The sequence below is a fragment of the Ziziphus jujuba genome, chromosome 11 (assembly GCF_031755915.1).
Source record: "Ziziphus jujuba cultivar Dongzao chromosome 11, ASM3175591v1".
Taxonomy (NCBI): Eukaryota; Viridiplantae; Streptophyta; class Magnoliopsida; order Rosales; family Rhamnaceae; genus Ziziphus; species Ziziphus jujuba.
In genome coordinates this window covers 23,564,004-23,591,414 of record NC_083389.1, presented here as the reverse complement: position 1 = coordinate 23,591,414, position 27,411 = coordinate 23,564,004, and positions in this window count along the sequence as shown.

Genomic DNA, 27,411 nt, shown 5'->3' with positions numbered 1-27,411 from the left:
AAAATCCTCCCTATGGCGTCTGTGACCTCCTCGACCTCGATCTGCAAACATGGAATTCCTGTCTCAAATTCGATCCACCTTGTGATGTTTCCAACTTGTCCATCCTTTGATCTAGGTGATCAAAGCGAGCTTTCATCCGCTGTAATTGCTCCAAGACCGCTATCATGTCCATGTGCTCACCTCCATTTCTCGAAGCTTGGGAATCACTCTTGAATCCTACGGATTCCTCTTCATTAATTCTTAATGGTGGATCTCCTATTCTCACCCTAGAATCTACCATGTTAGTTGAATAACACAAAGATAAAATAGAAACTCACCAAATTTACTCCCTTACGTGTTTCACTCAAACAAGGTCTCAACACTCGTGTTTGCACACTAGTTTCGGCTTTTGACCCTCTTTTAAGCTCACACACTATTACCTTTTTTCACTCAAAGAATTAACTCAAAGTTCAAATTAAAACACCCATTAAATAGTAATCAGACCACAAGTATGTTTTAATTAAACTTACCAACAAAATAGTAGAAAAAAGCAAGCAATACCAAGTGAATTTTTAAACACCTAATTCTAGGCTTTTCTAGGCAAAAATAAGGCAATTTAATAAAGGAAATTTCGGAATCAATAAGAACTAGACCAGATGGTAAGAAATTGAGAATTCAAGAATAAAATTTAGAGAAAGAAATTCAAACATGAACAAGAATCAAATTGAACAAAAATATAAGATAGTTGCCGATTGTTGTTCTTTGTAATTCAAGTTTTTGTATCAAATCCTTTAACTAATTTTAGCATCCAAAATTCAAATATCCAGCAGAAAAATTAAATTCCCAGCAACTCCAAATATTGAATAAAAAAGCAATAACTCAGCAGTACCAACAAATTTCCAGCAAGCAAATTCAAACTCCAAATTCAACAAAAACCGGCCTTCCAAATTTTTTTTTATATTCGATTTTTTTTTTTTAACTCGTAAAGTATAATCTCAACTGTAGTAGCAAGAATTAACAAATAAATTTCAATTCCAAGACCAAATAACTACCAAACCCGAGACTCACAATGTAAAATTTGCAAAATTTGTGAATTTTGTTTTTGTTGCCGCAAACAAGCTTCTTTTTTTTTTTTAATAAAATATATGAATGCAAAGAAAAATAAAAAATAAACTAAATTACTATGAACAAAGATGAAAAACAACCAACAAACTAGGAAGCAAAAATACAGTAAAACAAGGAACCTAATTTTGGCTATTAATGAATTTTTTTTTTTAAATATGCTGAATGTGTATGATGATAGAAGAAACCTTAACCTAATGCTAAAAATGCATATTAACACAAAACAAAATCAAAACAAATAAGATAGATCAAACCTGAATAAAATTTAACTCTAATACCAAATGATACGAACTTAAGTTGACTAACGCCTAAACCTATATTATATTAGCCCGGATCTCAATTAAGTTTAGATTTTAATGGAATGATGTCAACCCCTAACCAATCTATGATTAGAAACCTTGGTATAATAAAGATGCCATAATAGGTGATGGATATCCTATTAATAAATCAAAACTAAAGCACTCGCTCTCTAATGGTATTTTAGGTGCTCAAGAAGAACAAAGAAAATTCTATCTCACAATTAATTTTCTGAATATTATTGAAGGTGTGTTCTTCCTCAAAATTAAGCCCTTAAATAGGCTAGATTCACAAAACAAAAAACCTTAAAAATTTAGGTTAAAACCAACCACAGAAGAGAAAAGGAAACATGTTGGTTGAAATTCACCGACTTTCCTAAACTAATTTGGATTAACTAATTCCTTTATTTTGAATTAGGAATTAATTAATTTACAATGAAAATAATAAAATAATAACTTTCCTAAGTTGATTTTTCTATCAAATAAATAAATAGAAAGCAAATATAGGACTAATTTCCTAAAACAAAAAGTTAAAATCAAATTAGGAAACTAGTTGACTAGTTTGACTGCTAAGGTATCTTTAACCAATGTCCAACTTGTTTGAGCTCCAAATTAGCTCTCATATTCCATGTAGGATGCCAAATATTATTAATAATGATTCCCACATGTTTCCTCTTGATTCGAATAATTCAAACTTGCTTGAACAAGAAGAAAGTCAAAGCCAACAGCTAAACAGCACATTTTCAGCCAAATTGAGATGTTGTCCATACAAGCTGGTTTTCGATGCTTTTGATTTTGAATTGACATGATTCCATGGCCTCTTGGTGATATCCATTACATCCAAGAAGTGTTGGATCCATTCGTTGCTTCTTGGAGTCCATATTTACACAAAAACAGCTACCCGGGTCCGTAACGGCTTCCACCACTTGGATACCTAAAACAGGCTTTGTATCTTTGGGTATTGACAAGCCCTTTTGAGAATTAATTACTCCCTGTATAAAATCAGTCAGGTTTTCCTTAAATCACTAGGCTTGAGGTCGAGTGATCATCCTGGTCTTCATCCGTATCGGGTTAGCACCACAGCGAGTTGTCGGTTGTACGGGCACTGCCAGATTGTCATCACCTCGGATAGGTGGTAAACCACTAGAAATTTCCTCTAGAAAGATATCATTAAATTCCTACAAAAGAGAAGAAATAGAATATGGCAATTCAAGCTCTTCAAGGTTAGCTTGATCATTTAGATAAACATCTTTATAAATCATGACCAACAATGGTTTATTACTCAAAATTTCCTTTTTAACCTCACCTAAACTGAGATAAATTTTTTTATTTTTCTCTCTTTCCTCTCTTTTTATTTACCTTTCTCGAACACCATTATTTTTCCCTCACTCTCGGCTTTCTTACCATTTTTCTCTTTCTTGGGTTCATCTCTCTTTTTCCCCTCAAATTCAATTTTTGAAGACTTACTTTGGATGGATGAGTTGGCCTTACCTTCCTTCATAAATGGTGAAGCCGTTGGTGCCATACTTTCTTTCTCCTTCAGCTGATCGGCCTCTCTCCTTTGTTGCATTTGTAATTGGTCTTTAGATACCCCTTTTGGAGTTAATGGCTCAAGCTTAATCTTCTTATCTTTGAATCAGAATACAGTGGCATTCTTTCTTCCATAGTGTATGGTGTCTTTATCAAATTGCCACAGCCTTCCCAACAAAATATGACCAGAATACATTGGCAGAACATCACATAATACAACATCCATATATTTATCAATACTAAACTGATGTGATTCCGCTCGTGCCCATTCAACCAACTACCCGCTGGGGTACGGGTCCTATACAAATGAAGATGGGGCCAATCACTATGGCACAAGTTAAGAGATTTAAGAAAAACTTAGATATATTTATTCATGGAATGATTCAATCTCAAGAGGGCATGACAATACCCAAAGAGACAAGACCCGTTTTAAGCCTCCAAGTGGTGGAGACCGATACGGACCTGGATAGTTATTTTCATGCAAATTTGGACTCTGGGCAGCAAGGAATGGTTCTAACACTTCATGAAATTAATGAATATCATTAATAGGACATGGAATCAAGCCAAGGCAGAATCAAAAGCATCTAAAAAGGACTTGTACAGACAGCCTCTCAATGTGGCCGAAAATGTGCTATTTTGCTACTAGCTTTAACTTTTCTTCTTGTTTGACTTATTCCAATCAAGGGGAAACATGTGGGAATCATCATTAATCATATTTTGCATCCTACATGGCAAGTGGAAGCTGATTTGGAGCCCAAACAAGCTGGAGATTGGTCAAAGATACCTTAGTAGTCAAACTAGTCAACTAGTTTCCTGATTTGATTTTGACTCTTCATTTTCGGAAATTAGTCTTTTATTTTTATTTTTATTTATTTATTTGCAGGAAAATAAATTTAAGAAAGTTATTATTTTAGTATTTCAATTGTAAATTAATTAATTCCTAATTTAAAGTAAAGGAATAAATTAATCCAAATTATTTTAGGAAACTAAGAAAAATTAGGCACTTTCCTTTTCTCTACTTTCTTTTTCTCAACACTTTGTGTCCGGTTTTGAATTAATTTTTTAGGGCTTTTGCTTTGTAATCTTAACCTATTTAAAGGCTTATTTTCAATGAGAAATCAAGCTTGAATTTTATACGGAAAATTATTTGTGAGATTAAATTCTCTTTATTCTTTCGAACACGAAAACACCATTAGTGAATGACTGTTTTAGTTTAACTTATCAATAGGCCTTCCATCACCTATTGTGGTATCTTCATTATATACCAAGGTTTCTAATCATACCTTAGTTATGGATTAAGGTGACCATTGGAACTTGAACATAATTAGATCCGAGCTAATAAAATACGGGTTTAGGAGTAGGTTGTCCTAGGTTCGTATCATAAACTTTACCTTGGCTTGTTTGTTTAGTTTCATCTCACCACTATCATTAAGCCCTTGTAATCTATAAGGTTCAGGATGTTTAATGGTTGTTAATCCTAATTTCTCAACCACCACATTACTAATTATATTAGTACAACTTCCATTATCACTTATCATGCTACAAATATTACCTTGAATTTTACATTGGGTGTGGAAGATGTTTTTTCTTTGGATTTGATCCTCAACTTTGCACACAATCAAGATCCTCCTTGCCATAAAACTCAATTCAGCCTTTGAAGCTTTGAGATTCTCGATTTCTTCTTATTCTTCATCCCCAATTGCTTCATCTACAAATTCAATTTCAACTTAGGATTCCTCACTTTCAAACTTCAACTCTCTATTGTCTTTTAGCACCATAATTTTTGTATTCGGGCATTGGTCATCAATATGTTCTCTTCCCTAGCACTTAAAACAAACAATATATCTAGTTCTTGAGGATTTAGGATAAGATTTACCTTCCAACTTTGGTACTTGAATTGAATCTGGCCTTGTATCCCTCTTTGGTCAATTGGAGCTCTCTTCTCCTTGCTTCGATTTTTGCCATGTGTCATATGTGGGATTGCTTTTCCAAACACTTGAGTTAGGCCTCCCATTGTTGGAAACTCCTCCAAACTGTGAGCTTGTACCCATTCTCTTGAATTGGTTCTCACTTTTAATAGCCAGATAAAGCATCTCTTCCAATTCCACATATTGTTGTAACTCCACTTGGTTGGCTATTTCTCAATTTAAACCTCTTAAAAGCCATGCCATGGTTACTTCACGATCCTCATTCATGCTTAATCTCATCATGAGCATCTCCATCTCTTTGTAGTAGTCCTCCATGATCCTACTTCCTTGTAATAATGATTGAAGCCTTTGATGCAGCAACCTATAGTAATAAGTCAGCACAAATCTCTTTCTCATGGCTCCTTTCATTTGTTGCCAAGTGGTAATTAATTCGTCACCAACTCTCCTTTGGGTACCTTTCTTATTAGTCCACCATTGGAGTGCATAATGTCCAAATTCCAAAGTGGCCAATTTAACCTTCTTTGTCTCGAACTAGTAATGGCAATCGAATATCATCTCCATACGCTCCTCCCACTCTAGATAAGCCTTCAGATCACTATTTCCCATAAAAGGTGGTATATTGACCTTAATGTTGCTAAGGTCATCATCTTCCTTTTTATCTTGCCTCCTACAGGTTTGCCTTTCTTGAGTGCAAAAACATCTTCAAACTCCTCCTCTAGGTTATCTTCATAATTGCCTTCTTCGAATTCCTGTCTATAAAGTCCGCGGCATCCTTGACCTCGACCTTGACCTTCTTGGTGTTCATGTCTTGGATTTGGTCTACCTTGGAAATTCTCAACTCTGTCCATTCTTTGATCTAGGTGATCAAAGAGAGCATTCATCCCTTGAAGTTATTCCAAAACGGCCATCATGTCTATAGGTTCACCTCCAAGTCCTGTAGCTCTAGAATCCCCTTTGAATCCCACGAACTCCTCTTCAATATTTCTGAATGAATCACCTCCTCTTTTTAACCTTGAATCTGTCATGTTTGTAAAAATAATGCAAAAATTGTTACCAAATTCACTCCTTCATATGTTTCACTAAAACAAGGTCTTAGCACTCGTGTTTGCATAGTAGCTTCGGCTTTTAACCCTCTTTTAAGCTCACACTCTCTTGTCTTTTTTTCGCTTAAAGAATTATCTTAAAGTTCTATTAAAACACACTCAAAGTAGAAATTAGATCACAAGTATGTTCTAATTAAACTTATCAACAAAACAGAAACTAGAACAAGCAAATACAGAGTGAATTGATAAAACCTAGTCTTGGCCTAACTAACGAAAACAAAAGTAAAATTAACAAGGAAGATTTTTGGATTTAACAAGAGATAAATAAGAATATGAATGACCAATAATTCAAGGATAAAATTTGGAAAAGAGATTCAAATAACAAACAAGAAACAATTCGAAAAAAATATGGAATAATTATTGGTTGTAGTTCTTATAATTCAAGTCTTTCTCTCAATTCCTTTAACCAATTTTAATCCAAAAAATTTAGCACTCAAAATTCAAAATCCAGCAACCAAATATTGAATAAATAATCAACAACCTAGCAGTTACAATTGTGCTTCTCGAAAACAAACAATCCCTAATAATGATATACCAAAACTGGCCTTTGTACAGTAATTTTTTTTTCTTTTTTATCTTCACCTTTTCTTCCTTTTCCTTTTTTAAACACTCACAGATTATAAATGCTAACTCTAGTAGCAAGAAACAATACCAAAATTGCAATTCCAATGCCAAAATTTCTCCAAACCCAATCCACACTTCAAACAAAAACAAATTCCACAATTTTAGATTTTAATGCAATATGCTTTCAACTCTCTCTTTTTTTTTTCTTTTCTTTTTTAATATACGAATGCAACTAATTAAGATTAAAACAACAAAGAAAAATCAACAATAAACCTAAACAAAGAAATTTGGCTATGTAGCAAATTTTGGCTAAACAAAGAAACTAGCTCGGCTATGTAGAAAATTTTGTTTGTTCTTTTTTTTTTTCAGTAATGCAGAACGTGAGAAACATAGAAGCAACCTTAACCTAATGCTAAAATTGTACATTAACACATAGCAAAATAAAACAAATAAGATAGATCAACTTGAAAAGAAAAATTGGCTCTGATACCAAATGATACAAACCCAGGTCGACTTGCTCCTAAACCCGTATTATATTAGCCCGGATCTTAATTAAGTTCAATTTCTAATGGTCACCTTAACCCTTAATCAACTTGTAATTAGAAATTTTGGTATATAATAAAGACACCATAATAGGTTATGGATGTCCTATTGGCATGAACCTAGGTCGACTCGTGCCTAAACCCCGTATTATATTAGCCCGGATCTTAATTAAGTTCAAGTTCTTATGGAAACCTTAACCCCTAACCAACCTATGATTAGAAACCTTGGTATAATGAAGATGCCACAATAGGTTATGGATTCCCTATTGATAAGTCAAAACTAAAACACACTCTCTAATGGTGTTTTAGGTGTTCAAAGAGAACAAAAAGAACTCTATCTCACATGATAATTTTTGAATATTATTAAAGGTTCTGTTCTTCCTCAAAATTAAGTCTTTAAATAGGCTAGATTCACAAAATAATAAACCCTATAAATTTAGGTTAAAACTCGCCACCAAACAGAAAAGGAAACATGTTGGCCTATTCTCACGCTACTTTCCTAAACTAATTTGTATTAATTAATTCTTTTATTTTGAATTAGGAATTAATTAATTTACAATGAAAATAATAAGATAATAACTTTCCTAAGTTGATTTTTCCAGCAAAATAAATAAATAAAAGCTAGTTTCCTAAAACAATAGACAATGTTCAAATTAGGAAACTAGTTGACTAGTTTGACAACTAAACTAACTTTGACCAATCTCCAGCTTGCTTAAGCTCCAATCAGCTTTCATATGCCATGTAGAATGCCAAATATAATTAATAATGATTCTCACACATTTCCCCTTGATTGGAATAAGTCAAACTTGCTTTAAGAAGAAGAAAAGTCAAAGTTAGCGGCTAAACATCACATTTTCGGCCAAATTGAGTTGTTGTTATACAAACTACTTTTAGGTGCTTTTGATTCTACCTTGACATGTTTTCATGGCCTCTTGATGATATCTATTGAATGCATGAAGTGTTGGATCCATTTGTTGCTGCCTACATCCATATTTGCACGAAAATTGCTACCCTGGTCCATAACGGCCTCCACCACTTGGATGCTTAAAATGAATCTTGTATCTTTGGGCTGAAAAGTAATTACTCCCTGTATAAAGGAAGCCAAGTTTTCCTTAAATCTCTTGGCTTGAGCTTTAGTGATTGGCCCGGTCTTCATCCGTATCGAGTCAGCACCCCAGCAGGTAGTCAGTTATGCGGGTATGGGCGGATTCTCATCATTTCCCTTCTCTTGAAAAGGACTTGCCCTCAAATCAAAATCATCACCTGCAGCAAAAGGAGATAAATAAGCAACATTAAATGTAGTACTAGCATTATACTCACTTGGTAAGTCAAGCTTGTAGGCGTTTTCATTGACCCGCTCCAACACTTTAAAAGGTCCATCCCCATATGGTATAAGCTTCAACTTAGGAAACCTCTCCTTTAAATGTAACCAAACACAATCTACTAGGTCAAACACTATGATAAGACTCCGTTCACGCCCACATAACCAACAACCCACTTGGGTGCGGACTCGATACGGATGAAGACTGAGTAGATCATTAAGGCTCAAGCTATGAGGCTTAAGGATAAGCTTGCCGCCTTGATCCATGGGGTAATTCATTCTCAAAGGGACGTGTCCATACCTGAAGATACAAGGCCTGTTTTGAGCATAAAAGTTGTGGAAGCCGATATAGACCCAGGTAGCGGTTTTGATGCATTTATGGAATCTAGGCAGCATGAAATGGTTCCAATGCTTTATGGATTCAATATATCTATCTAAGAGGTCATGGAATCAATTCAAAGTAGCTTCAAAGGCAACCAAAAACGAGTTGTGAGCATGGTATGAAAATTTGGCTGGTTTTATTGTTTTTCTTGCTAACTTTACTGTATTTTTCTGAGTTTCTTTTTCTCTTTCGTCTAAGTGAGGGAAACATGTGGGACTCCATGATAATCCTATTTGGCATTCTACAAAGCATATGGAAGCTGATTTGGAGCTTAAATTTGTCAAAGATTGGTCAAAGTCAACTTAATCAAAAAGATAATATTTTAGTTTCTTAATTTGATTTCTATTTTTTATTTTAGGAAATTAGTCTCTTATCTGGTTTGTATTTATTTATTTGCTAGAAAAACCAACTTAGGAAAGTTATTATTTTATTATTTTTATTGTAAATTAATTAATTCTAAGTTCAAAATAAAGGAATTAATTAATCCAATTAGATTAGGAAAGGATGTGAATTTCGGCCAAGGTAGGTTTCCTATTCTTTGGTGGCTGGTTTTACCTAGTTATTTAGGGTTTTATTTTGTAACTTTTTATCCTACTTAGGGGCTTGTTTTAGCAATAATATTCAGTACATTATTCACACAGAAAATTATTTATGGGATTGAATTATCTTTGTTCTCTTTGAACACCTAAAAGATTATTAGTGAATGAGTATTTTAGTTTGAGTTATCAATAGGATATCGATCATCTATTGTGGTGTCTTTATTATACCAAGGTTTCTAATCACAGGTTAGTGAGTTAAGGTGACGATTATAACTTGAACATTATGAGATTGAATATGGGCTTAGGCATAGGTTGTCCTAGGTTCATGTCACACTATCACAAAAAATACTAGAAATCCAAGATTATCTTTATAGAAATCACACTTTTAAAGTTAGCAAATAATCTCTCACAAATCTTCAAATTTTAACTAAATAAAGCTCTCAACAATGTAGATAAAGTTCTATACAACAAAAACATTTTTAAATAAGCATTTTTATATATCATGACCAGCAACAGTTTCTTATTCAAAATTGCTTTATTAACATCACCAAAGCTAAGATAAAAATTTTTATTTTTCTTTTCTTTTCTTTCTTTTTCTTTCCCATTCACGGATTCACCTTTTCCACTTTTACTCTTAGGTTTTGCTCTCTCTCTCTCTCTCTTTCTCTCTCTCAGCTTTCTATCTTTCTCTCCCCTCAATTTTGAGTTTAGGACACTTACCCAGTTGGTCTTGTTCGATCTTGCCCCTTTGGATAGAAGTTGAAGCCGATGGTGCCATACAAATTCTTTCCTTGAGCTTTTTAGCCTCCCTCCTTTGTTGTAATTGAAGTTGGTCTCTAAATACCTCAATAGTTCCAGATTGGCCTTTTTACCTTTAAATCTAAAAACAGTAGCATTGTCATGACCATAATGTATAGTATCTTTATCAAATTGCCATGGTCTACCTAATAAAATATGTTCAGCATGTATAGGTACAACACCACATAAAGCAACATTCACATTTTATCTATACTGAATTTTACTTTGGCTTGTTTATTTATTTTCACCTTAATACTATCATTAAGCCATTGTAATCTATATAGTTTTTGGATGTTTAATTGCTACCTTGAATTTCACATCGGGTGTGGAAGATATTCTCTCTTTGAATTTGGTCCTCATCTTTGTACGCAGTTAGAACCTTTCTTGCCAACAAACTCAATTAAGCCTTAGATACCTTGAGAGTTTCAGATTCATCATGCCCTTCATCTTCAACTTCTTCATCATCAATTTCTATTTCAACATCACTTTCTTCACTTTCGGATTCTAGCTCACCATTACCTTTCAACACCATAATTCTCCTATTCGGGCATTGATTGGCAATATGTCCTCATCCCTGGCACTTAAAACACACAATTTCATGAGTTCTAGAAGGTTTAGGATCATATTTACCTTTATTTTTATGTGCTTGGACAAATTCGGTTTTGGACTCCCTTTTTAGCCGTGTGGTGCTTTCTTCTCCCAGTTTCGGCATTTATCTTGCTTCAGTGGTTGCTTCTCTAGGCACTTAAATTTGATCTCCCGCTATTTGAAACTCCTCCAAGCAGTGTACTTGTGCCCCTCCTCTTGAATTAATTCTCAAGTTTGATAGCCACATGCAACATCTTTTCCAATTCCACATATTGTTGCAATTCCAATTCGTTAGCTATCTCACGATTCAATCCACCTAGGAACCATGCCATGGTTGATTCTCTTTCTTCATTCATGCTCAATCTCATCATGAGTATCTCCATATCCCAGTAATAATCCTCCATGGACTTATTACCTTGTGATAATGATAGGATTCTTTGATGCAGCAACTAAGGTAATAAGTCGGTACAAATCACTTCCTCATGGCTCCTTTCATTTGTCACAAAGTAGTAAACAATTCATCACCCACTCTCCTTCGAGTATTTTTTTCATTTGTCCAGCATTGGGGTGCATAATGTCCAAATTCCATTGCTGCCACTTTTACCTTCTGAGTCTCCGAATAGTTGTGACAATTGAAGATCATCTCCTTCCACTCTAAGTATGCCTCCGGATCACTTTTCCCCATGAAAGCTAGTATGTTTACCTTAATATTTCCAAGATCATCATCCTCCTCCCTTATCAGTCTTTTAGGGTTTTACCTTCCTTGGAGAGCACACATGTCTTCAAAATCCTCCTCCAAATTATCTCCATAATTTCCTCCTTCAAAATCCTCCCAATGGCGTCCGCGACCTCTCGACCTCAACCTCAGCCACCATGGAATTCTTGCCTAAGATTTACCCCACCTTCTGATGTTTCCAGCCTATCCATCCTTTGATCTAGGTGATCAATATGAGCATTCATCCGCTGTAATTGCTCCAAGGCCGCCATCATGTCCATGTGCTCACCTCCACTTCTTGAAGCTCGGGAATCACCCTTGAATCGTACGGATTCCTCTTCATTAATTCTTAATGGTGGATCTCCTCTTCTCACCCTTGAATCTGCCATGTTAGTATGAATAACACAAAAATAAAATAGAATCTCACCAAATTCACTCCCTTACGTGTTTCACTTAAACAAGCTCTCAACACTCGTGTTTGCACACTAGTTTCGGCTTTTGACCCTCTTTTAAGCTCATACACTCTTGCTTTTTTTCCACTCAAAGAATTAACTCAAAGTTCTAATTAAAATACTCACAAAATAGAAATTAGTTCACAAGTATGTTTTAATTAAACTTATCAACAAAACAGTAGCGAAAAACAAACAATACCGAGTAAATTTTTAAACACCTAATTCTCGGCTTTTCTAAGCAAAAATAAGGCAATTTAACTAAGGAAATTTTTGAATCAATAAGAACTAGACCAGATGGTAAGAAATTAAGACTTCAAGAATAAAATTTAGAGAAAGAAATTCAATTATGAATAAGAATCAAATTGAAAAAATATAAGATAGTTGTTGGCTGTTGTTCTTTGTAATTGAAGTTTTTGTATGAAATCCTTTAACTAATGTTAATCCAAATAACTTTAGCACCCAAAATTCAAATATCCAGTAGCAAGATTGAATTCCCAAGAACTCCAAATATTGAATAAATAAGCAACAACTCAGCAGTACTTTATAGCAAGCAAATTCAAACTCCAAATTTAACAAAAAATTGGCCTTCTAATTTTTATTTTTTTAGTTTTTTTTCCTTCCAAAAATGTAATCTCAACTGCAGTTGCAAGAATTCACAACTAAATTGCAATTCTAACACCAAATAACTACCAAACCAGAGTCCACCAACAACAAAATACAAATTTGCAATTTTTTTTGGTAAATTTATATATGTTGCCACAATTCCTTTTTTTCTTTTTTTCTTTTTTTTTTTGATATATGAATGCAAAACTTTAAGATCAAAATAGCAAAGAAAAATCAACAATAAGCTAAATTACTAAGAACATAGATGAAAGACGACCAACAAACTAGGAAATAAAAATACGGTAAAACAAATAACCTAATTTCGGTTATGAATGATTTTTTTTTTTTTTAAGATGAAAAATGTATAAAAGCATGAAACAACCTTAACCTAATGTTAAAATTGCAGAATAAAACAAATACAAATAAATCAAATAAAGATAGATCAAACCTAAACTAAATCTTGGCTCTGATACTAAATGATACAAACCTAGGTCGACTTGCGTCTAAACCCATATTATATTAGCTCGGATCTTAATTAAGTTCAAGTTTTTATTGAAATCTTAACTCCAAACCAACCTGTGATTAGAAATATTGATATAATGAAGATGCTACAATAGGTTATGGATACCCTATCGATAAGTCAAAACTAAAACACACACTCTCTAATGGTTTTTTAAGTGTTCAAAGAGAACAAAGAGAATTCTATATCACAAGATAATTTTTTTAATATTATTCAAGGTTGTGTTCTTCCTCAAAATTAAGCCCTTAAATAGGCTAGAGTTAAAAAATAATAAACCTCAAAAATATATGTTAAAACCGGCCGCCAAAGAGAAAAAGAAACATGTTGGCCTATTCTCGCACTACTTTCCTAATCTAATTTGGATTAATTAATTCTTTTATTTTGAATTACGAATTAATTAATTTACAATGAAAATAATAAAATAATAACTTTCCTAAGTTGATTTTTCCAGCAAAATAAATAAATAAAAGCTAGTTTCCTAAAACAAAAGACAATGATCAAATTAGGAAACTAGTTGACTAGTTTGACAACTAAACTAACTTTGACCAATCTCCATCTTATTTGAACTCCAAATCAGTTTCCATATGCCATGTATGATACGAACCTAGGACGACTTGCGCTTAAACCCATATTATATTAGCCCGAATTTAATTATATTCAAGTTCTAATGGTCGCTTGACCCCTATCCAACCTGTGATTAGAAACCTTTGTATAATGAAGACACCACAATAGGTGATGGATATCCTATTGATAAGTCAAAATTAAAACACTCATTTACTAATGGTGTTTTAGGTGTTCAAAAGAATAAAGAGAAACTCAATCTCACAAAATAAATTCTCAATATTATTAAAGGTGTATTCTTCCTAAAAAATAAGCCCTTAAATAAGCTAAGAAGTTACAAAATAAAATCCTAATTAACTAGGTAAAACCGACCACCAAAGAATATAAAACGTAAATTGGCCGAAATTCACCGATTTCCTAATCTAATTTGGATTAATTAATTTCTTTATTTATGGATTATGAATTAATTAATTTACAATGAAAATAATAAAATAATAACTTTCCTAAGTTGATTTTTCCAGCAAATAAATAAATAGAAACCAATAAACGACTAATTTTCTAAAATAAAAAGTCAAAATCAAATTACAAAACTAGTTGACTAGTTTGACTACTAAGGTATCTTTGACCAATTTTCAGTTTGTTTGGGCTCCAAATTAGCTTCCATATGAAATGTAGGATGCCAAATAAGATTAAAATTATAACCACACGTTGCCTCTTGATTGAAATAAGTCAAACAAGAAAAAAGTCAAAGTTAGCGGCTAAACAGCACATTTTCAACCAAATTGAGACGATGTCCGTACAAGTCCATTTTAGATGCTTTTGATTCTACCTTGGCTGGATTCCATGTCCTCTTAATGAAATTAATTGAGTTCATGAAGCATTGGAACCATTCCTTACTGCCTGGAGTCCAAATTTGCACAAAAACAGCTATCTGGCTCCATATTAGCCTCTACCACTTGGATGCTAAAAACAGGCTTTGTATGACTGAGTATTGACAAGCCCGTTTGAGAATTAATTACTCCCTGTACAAAAGCAGCTAGGTTGTCCTTAAATCTCTTGGCTTGAGCTCTAGTGATTGGCCTAGTCTTCATCCGTATCAGGTCAACATCCCAGCAGGTTGTCAGTTGTACAGACAAATAATCTCTTCCAAATTTTCAAATTTCCACTAAGTAAAGCTCTCAACAACACAGATAAAGTTCTATACAACAAAAGCATCTTTAAATAAGCATCTTTATAAACATAACCAGCAATGGTTTCTTATTCAAAATTGCTTATTAACATCACCAAATCCAAGATAAAAAAATTTATTTTTCTTTTCTTTTCTTTCTTTTTCTTTCCCATTTACGAAACCACTTTTTCCACTCTTACTCTTGGGTTTTGCTCTCTCTTTCTCTCTCTCAACTTTCTCTCTTTCTTTCCCCTCAAGTTTGAGTTTACGACATTTACCTGGTTGGTGTTGTTCGGCCTTACCTCCTTGGATTGGTGCTATTGCCGTGGATGCCATACTATTCCTTTCTTTAAGCTTGTCGGCCTCCCTCGTTTGTTGTATTTGAAATTGATCTCTAAATACTTCCTTTAGAGTTAATGGCTCCAACTTAACCTGATACGAACCTAGAGTGACCTGCCTCTAAACCCGTAACAAAGATTGAATTAGACCGTCTAACTACAAGTTATCAATGGAAGACCTCGACCCACTACCTATATGTGAGGTAAGAAACTTGGTATGGTGAAGACCCCACAATAGGGTGCGGAATAACCTATTGATAAGTTGAATTTAACTCCACAAGCAAAACTTGAAAAGTTCGATATAGTTCTTAGAGAACCAAGAGAATCACTCTCACCTTGAATCAAAATTGTAATCTGAATTTTATTCATGACTTGTGTGCCTTTAAACAGGCAAAATAAATTACAGAGCTTTCCTAAATTTGCTAAAACTAATTATGGAATAATTATGGATGAAAATTAGGTTGAGAAAACCTAATTTTAATAGGTTTAGGAAACCTAATGTGGTTATGTTTAGGAAACCTAATTTATCTCCTAGTTTCCTAATAAGAATAGGAAAGTAATTTAAAAACCTAGTAAAACTAAATTCAAAAAATAAAATAGGCAACATGCCAAAATCCAATCAAGACATAAAATAAAAACTAATATTTCCTAATTATAAAATTCAGCCAATGCCATGTAAGCGCATATCATCCTCCATGTGACAAAAGTGCCATGTCATCATATGAAGCCACATCCCCATCCATGTCATCATATTGTGCCACATCACCATATTGTTGGATTCCATGCGTTAGGCTTTCTTTCAGGTGGGCATCCTCCGTTCCAATCATATGAACCAACTTTGGTTCATCTTCAGTAATGAACTTGCTTCCTTGGGATGTGAACACCTCTTGGATTAAACCATTTAATGCTTCTTTAAACCTCTTTGCTCTTGCCCTGGTTATTGGTCCCGTAAAGATTTGACGTGGCTCTGGACTCCATCTTGGGGTGCTCCTGGTCATGTCCTCTTCATAACCTTTTTCCCTTTAAATTTAAATATAATGGAATTCTCTTTCCCATAATTTATGGCATCCTTGTTAAATTGTCCTGGTATCCCAACAAAATATGACCCGCATGCATAGGAACAACATCACACAATACAACATCCACATATTTATCTATGCTAAATTTTACTTTTTCTTGTTTATTTACTTTCATCTCTCCACTATCATTGAGCCATTTTAATCTATATGGTTCTAGATGTTTAATAGGTGTTAAGCCTAATTTATCAACTACCATGCTACTAATTACATTTGCACAACTTCCACCATCTATAATCATACTACATATGTTATCTTGAATTTCGCATCGGGTGTGGAAGATGTTTTCTCTTAAAATTTGATCCTCATCTTTGTATATAGTAAGGACCCTCCTCGTAACTAAGCTCAAGTCAACCCTTTAAGGTTGGAATGTTTCGAATTCCTCATGCTCATTCCCTCCAAGTTCTTTATCATCCAATTCGGCCTCTCCTCCACTTTCCTCACTTTTGGATTCTAGTTCACCACTACCTTTCAGCACCATGATCCTCCTATTCGGGCATTGATTGGCAATGTGTCCTCATTCCCTGGCACTTAAAACACACAATATCATGAGTTCTAGAAGGTTTAGGATCAGATTTACCTTCATTTTTGTGTGCTTGGACAGATTCGGTTTTGAACTCCCTTTTTGGCGAAGTGGTGCTTTCTTCTCCTAGTTTTGGCTTTTGTCTTGCTTCAAAGGTGGGATTGCTTCTCCAAGCACTTGGATTTGACCTCCGGCTGTTTGAAATAATCCTCCACGGACCTATTTCTTTAAGATAAAGATTGAAGTCTTTGATACAGCAACCTTTGGTAGTGTGATGGTACAAATTGCTTCCTCATGGCTCCTTTCATTTGTCACCATGTAGTAATCAATTCATCTCCTACTCTCCTTCGGTGTTTTTCTCATTAGTCCACCATTGAAGTGCCTAATGGCCAAATTCCATTGCTGCCAATTTAACTTTCTTGTCGTCTGAATAGTTGTGACAATAAAAAATCATCTCCATTCGTTCCTCCCATTTCAAGTAAGCTTCCGGATCGCTCTTTCCCATGAAAAGTCGAATGTTTACCTTGCTATTTCCAAGATTATCATCTTCATTCCTTGCTGGTCTCCCACGTATTTACCTTCCTTGGAGTGCAAAATTTTCATCAAACTCCTCCTCCAAGTCATCTTCAAAGTTACCTTCTCACAATTCCTCTCTTGGCCACCCTCGGCCTCCTTGACCTCGACCTCGGCCTCCATAAGCATCAAACCTTGTACTAAGCATTCCTTGGGATGTGTTTAATCTATTTATCGTTTGATTTATATGGTCAAACTGAGTATTCATTCATTATAATTGCTCTAAGATAGCCCTCATATCCATTTGCTCACCACTCCCCGTAGCTCGAGAATCGCCTTTAAATCCTACGGACTCTTCTTCAATAATTCTCAATGGTGGATCTCCTCTTCTCACCCTTGAATCTACCATGTTCGTATGAATATTTCAAAATGAAATAAATTTTCATCAAAAATCACTCTCTCACGTATTTCACTCAATCAAGGTCTCGACACTCGTGTTTTCACACTAGTTTTGGCTTTTACACTCTTTTAACCTCACACACTCTTGCCTTTTTCCACTTAAAGAATTATCTCAAAGTTGTAATTAAAACACCCACAAAACATCAATTTGATCACAAGTATGTTTTAATTAAACTTATCAACAAAACAGTAGCAAAAAAAGTAAGCAATACCAAGTAAATTTTAAACACCTAATTCTCGGCTTTTCTAAGCAAAAATAAGGCAATTTAGCAAAGAAAATTTCCGAATAAATAAGAACTGGACCAGATGGCAGAAAATTAAGAATTCAAGAATAAAAATTTAGTAAAAGAAATTCAAACACGAATAAGAATCAATTTGGCCAAAAATAAGGAATAGTTGTTAGTTGTTGTCCTTTGTAATTCAAGTTTTGTATCAAATCCTTTAACTAATTTTAATCCAATATTTTTAGCACCCAAAATTCAAATATCCAGCAGCAAAAATAAATCTCCAGAAACTCCAAATATTGAATAAATAATTAACAACTCAGCAGTTCAAAAAAATTTCCAGCAAACAAATTTCAACACCAAATTCAACAATACCAGCCTTTTTTTTTTCATTTGGCTTTTTCTTCTTCTTTTTCCTTTTTTTTTTTCCTTCACAAAATATAATCTCAACTGAAGTAGAAATAATTAACATCAAATTGCAATTCTAACACCAAAAACTTAACAAACCCATGACCAACAAAATTCAACTTCCAAATTTTGTAATTTTTTTTTTATTCCGCAAACCGCTCTCTTTCTTTTCTTTTTTTTTAATATATGAATGCAACTAATTAAGATCAAAATAGAAAATAAAAATCAACAATAAACCAAATTAAAGAGAACAATGATGAAAAACAACCAACATATTAGGAAGCAAAAATATGATAAAACTGTTGAAATGTGGTGATTTTGCCCCAATGTTCAAGGTAGTTCGGTTACACTTGCACTCTTTGTTTTGCAACATCAAAGACCAAATATTATTTATATTTATGTATTTTATTTTATCTTGTAATGTTTAAGAACAATATCCTTTTTGTAATGCCCTAAGCTCATTAACTAAAGCTTAGGGCTTTTTTGTGTAGTTGCTGGAATTGTATTTCCAGCAACATAAGTCCACTTCCTTCGATGCCGTTTAATGAAGGTTTGTGATTTGGATTTTAATTTTGGATATAATAAACTAGAAATGCAGAGGAAGCAGCACCAAAAGGAATGGTCCAATTTGGAGCTGGGAAGGCTGAGTTAAGCCCTAAACAATCTGACCCTTGTACAGTTTTGTTGCCCAGAAATCTGGACAAAACTGCCTCGGGTTTGATTATTTGTGAATAGGTAAATGGACTTTGTTTTATCTGATTTTTGGCTAGAACACAGTTAAATATTCAAAAAGGCTTCCCTCAAATTTTCAAGTCAAATGGAGCTTTTTTTCAAATTCAAATGCCTCAGACAAACTGAACTGCCTATTAAAGAAGGTTTCTTACATGCCCAGCACATTGATTACAGTTAATTAAGGTAGTTTGGCTTGGTTGGTTACTTTCAATGCTTTTTTATTTATTGCTCAATATGGAAGCATGTCTTATTGTCTTTTTGATGTATTTAAAAGTATAAAAATTGCAATGAAAACGTTGAGAAAAAATATTCAAAAATTTTGAAAAACAATTTCGGCTCTCTCTCTCTCAACTACTACATTTTGGTTTCTTCTTCTTTCCAAAAGCTAACAACCTTCTCAAGAACCCCAAACCTCCATAAAATCCAGAAACAAAACCTTAAAAATCCCAAAAAACAAAATCAAGAACCAAGAACCAACAACAATCATTCTTGACTAACACCTTAAATGATTGTGCTCTAGGCTACAACAACATAAACCTACACCAAATTCCATCATGGTATTAGAGCTTAGTGTAATTTCTTAGGACCTTGTGAGCTTTCAACCTAGACCATTTTATTTGTGAGAGGATCCCCCACCTAAAGCCTTCCAACTGAAACCAAAACCTCCCAAAAAGACTAGTTGAAACTCACCAAAACACCACCACCCGAGAGCTCGTTCTTGTGTCCATTTTTCAAAACTTTTCAAAAACCATTTTTTCAAATGGCCTCACAATCCTTTGCAACCCCAACGCCACCTAAGTTTGAAGGCCAAAACTATTCCATTTGGAGTATAAAAATGAAAGCCTACCTTCAAGCCTTTGGTTTATGGGAAGTCATAGAAGAAGGTTATGTAGTGGAAGAGTTGAGAGCTAAAGCAACCCAAGCACAAAGAAATGCACATTCAAGGCCCTCACTACCTTGCACTCCTCTGTGAGTGATTCCATTTTTACAAGGATAATGTCATACACAAGTGCTAGAGAGGTTTGAATAAACCTTCAAGAGAAGTTCCATGGAAATACTAGAACTCGGCAAATGCAAGTTTTAAACCTAAGAAGAGAGTTTAAGACCTTGAAGATGAAGGAGAATAAGCTTGTCAAGGATTTCACGGAAAGGATGCTCAAAGTGGTAAATCAAATTCGGGTCCTTGGTGAACAATTGACCGATCAAAGGGGTAGAGAAAGTATTGGTGAGCTTATCCAAAAGGTTTGAAGCTAAGATTTCCTCCCTTGAAGAATCTAGAAATCTTAGTGAAATAACCTTGAGTGAACTCATCAATGCTCTTCAAGCAACCGAACAAAGGAGAGCCATTAGAAAGGAGGAGACGATAGAGAGTGCATTCTATGGTGGCCATGGCAACAAAAAAAAGAATAAAGGAAGGAAGAGCAACAACACCAACCAAACCGGTTTTACAACCAACAACAACATAAACAACAACAAAAGTGGATGGAATCAACAACAACAACAACAAAGCCATCAAAACCGAGGAGGGCATCCACTTTGCCCTCATTGCAAGAAGCTTAGACATCCACCATCCAAGTGTTTTTGGAGGCCAATTGCATCTTGTGAAAGATGTGAAGGAAAAGGCCACATTGCCAAAGTATGCAAGCAAAGGAGACAACAAGCCAATGTGGTTAATGAAGAAGCCGAGAACCTATTTATGGCCACATGCCTTAAGGCCACAAGTAGTGGTCTCGGTTGGCTTGTGGATAACGGTTGCTCACGCCACATGAGTTTCCAAAAGGATGATTTTATGGAGCTTGACCAAAACTACAAAACCAAAGTGAAGATTGGTGATGGCCGGTTCATGGAAGTAGAAAGTAAAGGAGATGTGTGCTTGAACACCAAGGAAGGTACCAAAATTATAAAAGATGTGCTATACGTTCCTAGTTTGTGTGAAAACTTGCCTAGTGTAGCACAATTGGTAGGAAGAGGCTTTGCTTTAAACTTTGCAAAAGATTGATGTATTATATATGATGCTTGTGGTAATGAGCTGTTTAAGGTACCATTGAAGGACAAAAGCTATAGATTGGATCTAGTTAAGAATGAACAAGCCTTAAAAACCAAAGTGGAGTCCATTTCTCAACTTTGGCATAAAAGGCTTGGGCATTTTAGCTATGGTACCATGAAAAATACCAATGTCATTGTGAAGGACATGCCAAAGATTGAGGAGATGAGAAACCTATGTGATGTATGCCAACTAGGGAGATCCACATGGCTCCCATTCCCTAAAGCCGGTTCATGGAGAGCTAAGGAGAAGCTTGAGCTAGTCCATTCGGATATGTGTGGACCGATGAGTTTGTCATCAATTGGAGGTTGTAAGTACTTCCTAACCTTCATTGATGACTACTCAAGGATGTGTTGGGTATATTTTCTAACAACCAAGTCACAAGTGCTTGAGAAGTTCATGGAATTCAAGAAGATGGTGGAAACCCAAAGCAATGCAAAGATGAAGTGCTTAAGAACTGACAATGGTGGAGAATATACAAGCTTGGCTATGGAGGATTTTTGCAAAGAAAATGGAATGGTGCATCAATTCACAACACCATACACATAACAACAAAATGGTGTTTGTGAGAGAAAAAATAGGACCTTGATGGAGATGGCAAGGTGCATGATACATGAGAAGAACATGCCAAAGAATTTTTGGGCCGAAGCTATATACATGGCTAGCTACATCCAAAACCGAGCATACACCAAAGCCAATGAGTCCAAGATACCCTATGAGATATGGTATGGAGAAAAACCATCTTTGGACAACATAAAAATCTTTGGAAGTGTTTGTTTTCTCCATGTTCATCCACCCATGAGAGACAAGCTTGACAAAAGGGCAAATGTGGGCATCTTGGTCGGCTTTAGTGAGGTTACCAAAGGTTTTAGGGTTTTCAACTTGGAAACCAAGAAACTTGTGGTAACAAGGGATGTGAGGATTGATGAAGATGCTGTTTGGGATTGGACAAAGGAGGAGCTTCTTGTCCATGAAGATAATGCTCGGTTGGATGACGAAGAAGAAGAAACCAATAACAATGACAATGAAGAAAATGAAGATGATGAGGAGGATGCACTTGAGACCATTGGAGCCGAATTGGAGATTGGAGATGGTGTTAGAGGAGAAAGGCCATAGTCCGAAATATATGAAAGGTGCAATGTTGCCTTCAGTGATCCTACCAATGCTCAAGAAGCTATGCAAAAGAAAGAGTGGATGGAGGCCATGCAAACCGAAATGGATATGATAGAAAAGAATGAAACTTGGTCTTTGGTTTCTAAACCTAAAAACAAGAAACCAATTGGTGTAAAGTGGATCTTTAGGACCAAGTTCAACCCAGATGGAACAATATGCAAGCACAAGGCAAAGCTTGTGGCAAAAGGCTATGCACAACAAGTTGGTGTAGATTATGGAGAGACTTTTGCACCGGTTGCAAGAATGGAGACCATAAGGCTCATCCTATCCATCTCGGCCTCAATGTCATGGAAGGTGTACCACCTTGATGTAAAGTCGGCTTTCTTGAATGGTGTGCTTCAAGAGGAGGTTTATGTCAAGCAACCCAAGGGCTTCATTGTTTAAGGACATAAGGACAAAGTCTACCATCTACACAAGGCACTTTACGGGTTAAAGCAAGTACCTAGGGCTTGGTATGGCAAGATTAATGGTTACTTGATCTACCAAGGCTTTAGGAGGAGTTCAAATAAGCCAACACTATACATAAGGAATGAAGAAGGCATGATTGTTATCTCACTCTATGTGGATGATTTGTTGGTCACAGGTGAAAATGAAAAGAATGTGGAAGTTTTGAAAAATGAACTTGAAAAGGAGTTCGACATGTCAAGCCTTGGTGAAATGAATTACTTCCTTGGAGTGGAAGTGATGCAATGCTCTAGGGGTATCTTCATATCTCAAGAGAAATACATCAAAGATATTTTGAAAAAGTTCAATCTTGATGAATGCAAGCCAATGTCAACACCAATGAGCCAAGGAGACAAATACAAGAAGGAGGATGGCACACCAAAGGTAAACCCGACCCTATATAGAAGCATGATAGGGAGTTTGCTCTATGTATGTTCATCAAGACCGGATATTATACATGCCACATGTGTTTTGTCTAGATATATGCAAGCACCATCCCAAAATCATTTTGTAGGTGCCAACAGAATTCTTAGATACTTAAAAGGAACACAAGACTTTGGAGTTTGGTATGATAGGCAAGATGTGATGAGATTAATGGCCTACTCGGATAGTGATTGGGCTGGATGCTTGGATGATATAAAGAGCACTTCGAGGTATCTTTTCTCACTTGGTAGTGGACCATTCTCATGGAATGCAAAGAAGCAAGCAACAACTGTTCAAACCACCGCCGAAGCCGAGTACATTGCTTGCTCTTCATGTGCAAATCAATGCATTTGGCTTAGGAAATTATTGGAGGACCTTGGTTATCCTCAAGAGGGTTCAACCATCATCAAATGTGACAACACTTCAGCCATATCAATAGCCAAGAACCCCGTTCAACATGGAAGAACAAAACACATACCGGTGAAGTATCACTCTTTGAGGGAGTTCGAAGAAAATGGAGAAGTAAGCTTGGAATATATCAAAACCGAAGATAACATTGCAGATTTCTTCACCAAGTCACTTCCAAAAGCAAGATTTGAGACCTTGAGGAAGCTTCTCAATATTTCAAGCAAGAACACCAAGGAGGAGTGTTGAAATGTGGTGATCTTGCCACAATGTGCAAGGTAGTTCGGTTACACTTGCACTCTTTATTTTGCAACATCAAAGACAAAACATTATTTATGTTTATGCATTTTATTTTATCTTGTAATGTTTAAGAACAATATCCTTTTTGTAATGCCCTAAGCTCATTAACTAAAGCTTAGGGCCTTTTTTGTGTAGTTGCTGGAATTCTATTTCCAGCAACATAAGTCCACTTCCTTGGATTCCGTTTAATGAAGGTTTGGGATTTGGATCGGAATTTTGGATATAATAAACTAGAAACGTAGAGGAAGAAGCATCAAAAAGAATGGCCCAATTTGGAGCTGGGAAGGCTGAGTTAAGCCCTAAATAATCTGACCCTTGTACAGTTTTGTTGCCCAGAAATCTGGACAAAATTGCCTTGGGTTTGATTATTTTTGAATGTGTAAATGGACTTTTTTTTATCTGATTTTTGGCTAGAACACAGTTTAATATTCAAAAAGGCTTCCCTCCAATTTTCAAGTCAAATGGAGCTAGTTTTCAAATTCAAATGCCTCAGACAAGCTGAACTGCCCATTAAAGAAGGTTTCTTGCATGCCCAGCACATTGATTAGAGTTAGTTGAGGTAGATTGGCTTGGTTGGTTACTTTTAATGCTTTTGTATTTATTGTTCAATATGGCAGCATGTCTTATTGTCTTTTTGATGTATTTAAAAGTATGAAAATTGCAATGAAAACGTTGAGAAAAAATATTCAAAAATTTTGTAAAACAATCTCGGCTCTCTCTCTCTCTCAACTACTACATTTTGGTTTCTTCTTCTTCCCAAAAGCTAACAACCTTCTCAAGAACCCCAAACCTCCATTAAAAACCAGAAACAAAACCTTAACAAACCCAAAAAATGAAATCAAGAATCAAGAACCAACAACAATCATTCTTGACTAATACCTTGAATGATTGTGCTCTAAGGTACAACAACATAAACCTACACCAAATTCCATCAAAAACAAGGAAAACCTAATTTGACTAGGAATGATTTTTTTTATTTATTTTTTTTGTTTTTCTTTAATGCAGAAAATTTATGAGATAGATGCAACCTTAACCTAATGCTAAAATTGCAGTATAACACAAAAATAAAGAAAACAAATAAGATAGATCAAACCTGAACAAAATTCAGATCATATCATATTAGCCCGGATCTAATTATATTCAAGTTCTAATGGTCACCTTAACCCCTAACCAACCTATGATTAGAAATCTTGGTATAATGAAGATGTCATAATAGGTGATGGATATCTCATTGATAAGTCAAACTAAAATATTCATTCACTAATGATGTTTTAGGTGTTCAAAAAGAACAAAGATGAATAATGTACTAAATATTATTGATAAAACAAGCCCTTAAATAGGCTAAATATTTACAAAATAAAACCCTAATTAACTAGGTAAAACCGGCCACATAGAATAGGAAACCTAATGATGGCAGAAAATCACCTCCTTTTTTAATCTAATTTGAATTAATTAATTTCTTAATTTTGAAATAGAAATTAATTAATTTACAATGAAAATAATAAAATAATAACTTTTCTAAGTTGATTTGTCCAGAAAATAAATAAACAGAAACCAAATAAAAGACTAATTTCCTAAAACAAAAAGTTAAAATCAAATTAGGAAACAAATTGACTATCTTTCTAAGTAAGCTAACTTTGACCAATCTCCAGGTTGTTTGAGCTCCAAATCAGCTTCCATATGCCATGTAGGATGCAAAATATGATTAATAATTATTTCCACATGCTGCCTCTTGATTGGAATAGTTCCAACTTGCTCAAACAAGAAGAACGGTCAAAGTTAGCAGTTAAACAACACATTTTCAGCCAAATTGACTTGCTGTCTATACAAGCCCATTTTAGATGCTATTGATTCTTCCTTGGCTAGATTCCATGTCCTCTTAATGATATTAATTGAATCCATGAAGTGTTGGAACCATTTATTACTACCTGGAGTCCATATTGCATAAAAACAGCTATCCAGGTTCGTATAAGCCTCCACCACTCAGATGCTTAAAACAGGCTTTGTATCTTTGGGTATTGACAAGCCCTTTTGAGAATTAATTACTTCCTATATAAGGGCAGCCACGTTTTCCTTAAATCTTTTAGCTTAAGCCCTAGTGATTGGTTTGGTCTTCATTTGTATCGGATCAGCACCCCAGCGGGTTGTCGGTTGTGCAAGCTAGGGCAGATTCTCATCAACATTTTTATTTTAATAAGTTACAAAGAGGTTTAGTTACCTTGAAAAAACCCTTAATAGATCTCCTATAAAATTCTGCATCCAAAGAAAACTTCTAATACCTTTTATTGAAGTCAGCGGAGGTAATTTATCTATAACTTCTATTCTAGCTTTATCTACCCCAATTCCCTTTTTAGAAACCTTATAAACTAAAACTATACCCTGTTGAGCCATAAAGTGACATTTTTCCCAATTAAGTACAAGATTAGTTTCGTTACACATTAAGAAAACCCTAGATAAATTTTTCAAGCAAGAAGTAAAATAATCATCAAATACACTAAAATCATCTATAAAAATTTGAATAATATCTTCTACCATATCCAAACAGAGAAACATCATACACCTTTGAAAAGTCATAGGTGCATTGCATAAATCAAAAGACATCCTTCTATAGACAAAAGTTCCATAAGGACAAGTAAAAAATAGTCTTTTTTTTATCATCAGGGGCAATAGCTATTTGGTTGTAACCACTATAAGCATTTAAAAAATAATAATGTTCCTTACTAGCTAACCTTTCTAACATTTGATCAATGAATGGCAAAGGAAAGTGGTCTTTTCTAATGGCCTTATTAAGCTTTCTATAACCAATATACACTCTTCATCCAGTAACTAATCTAATGGGAATAAGCTCACTCTTATCATTCTCTTGCACAATCATCCCACCTTTTTAAGGAACTGCTTGAATAGGATTTATCCTATTACTATCCAAAATAGGATAAATAATCCCTACATCTAAAGTTTCAAAATCTCATCATAAATTACTTCCTTAAGGTTAAGATTAAGCCTCCTTTGGTGTTCTACAATTGGTTTATGGTCTTCCTCCATAAGTATTTAGCGCACACAAATAGAAGGGTAATACCATTTGTATAAACTATAGTCCATCCTAGTATAGTTTTATGCTACCTTAAAACTTCTAAAAGTTTGGCTTCTTTGTCCTCACTAAAGGTAGATAAATTATTTCCAAAGGTATTATTAAATCCTAGAAAAGCATATTTTAAATGACTAGGTAGTGGCTTCAAATCAATTATAGGTGGTTGCTCCATACTTGATATCTTTCTAGGTCCACTCTCACCTAAATCATTAAACTTTCCAACATAATCTACCTCATAGTGAGTGGCTATATCTATGATGCTACACTCTTGTTTTTCCTCTTCTTCACATGATCCAAATAACTAATTTAATCCTAAGGGATCTAAATTACTTTTTTTTTACCATATCATTTATTGATTCATCACATGCATCAAAAAGAACAGAAGAAGAAATTTCATCATCAAGATTAGGAAATTTAACAACATTAGGATTTGAAAACTTACCTCCTCATTAAGTACTCTAAGGGTAACTTGACTTTAATGTACATCGATTAGGGCATGCCCAGTTGCTAGAAACGGTCTTCCAAGAATGATTGGAATGTTGTCATCTTC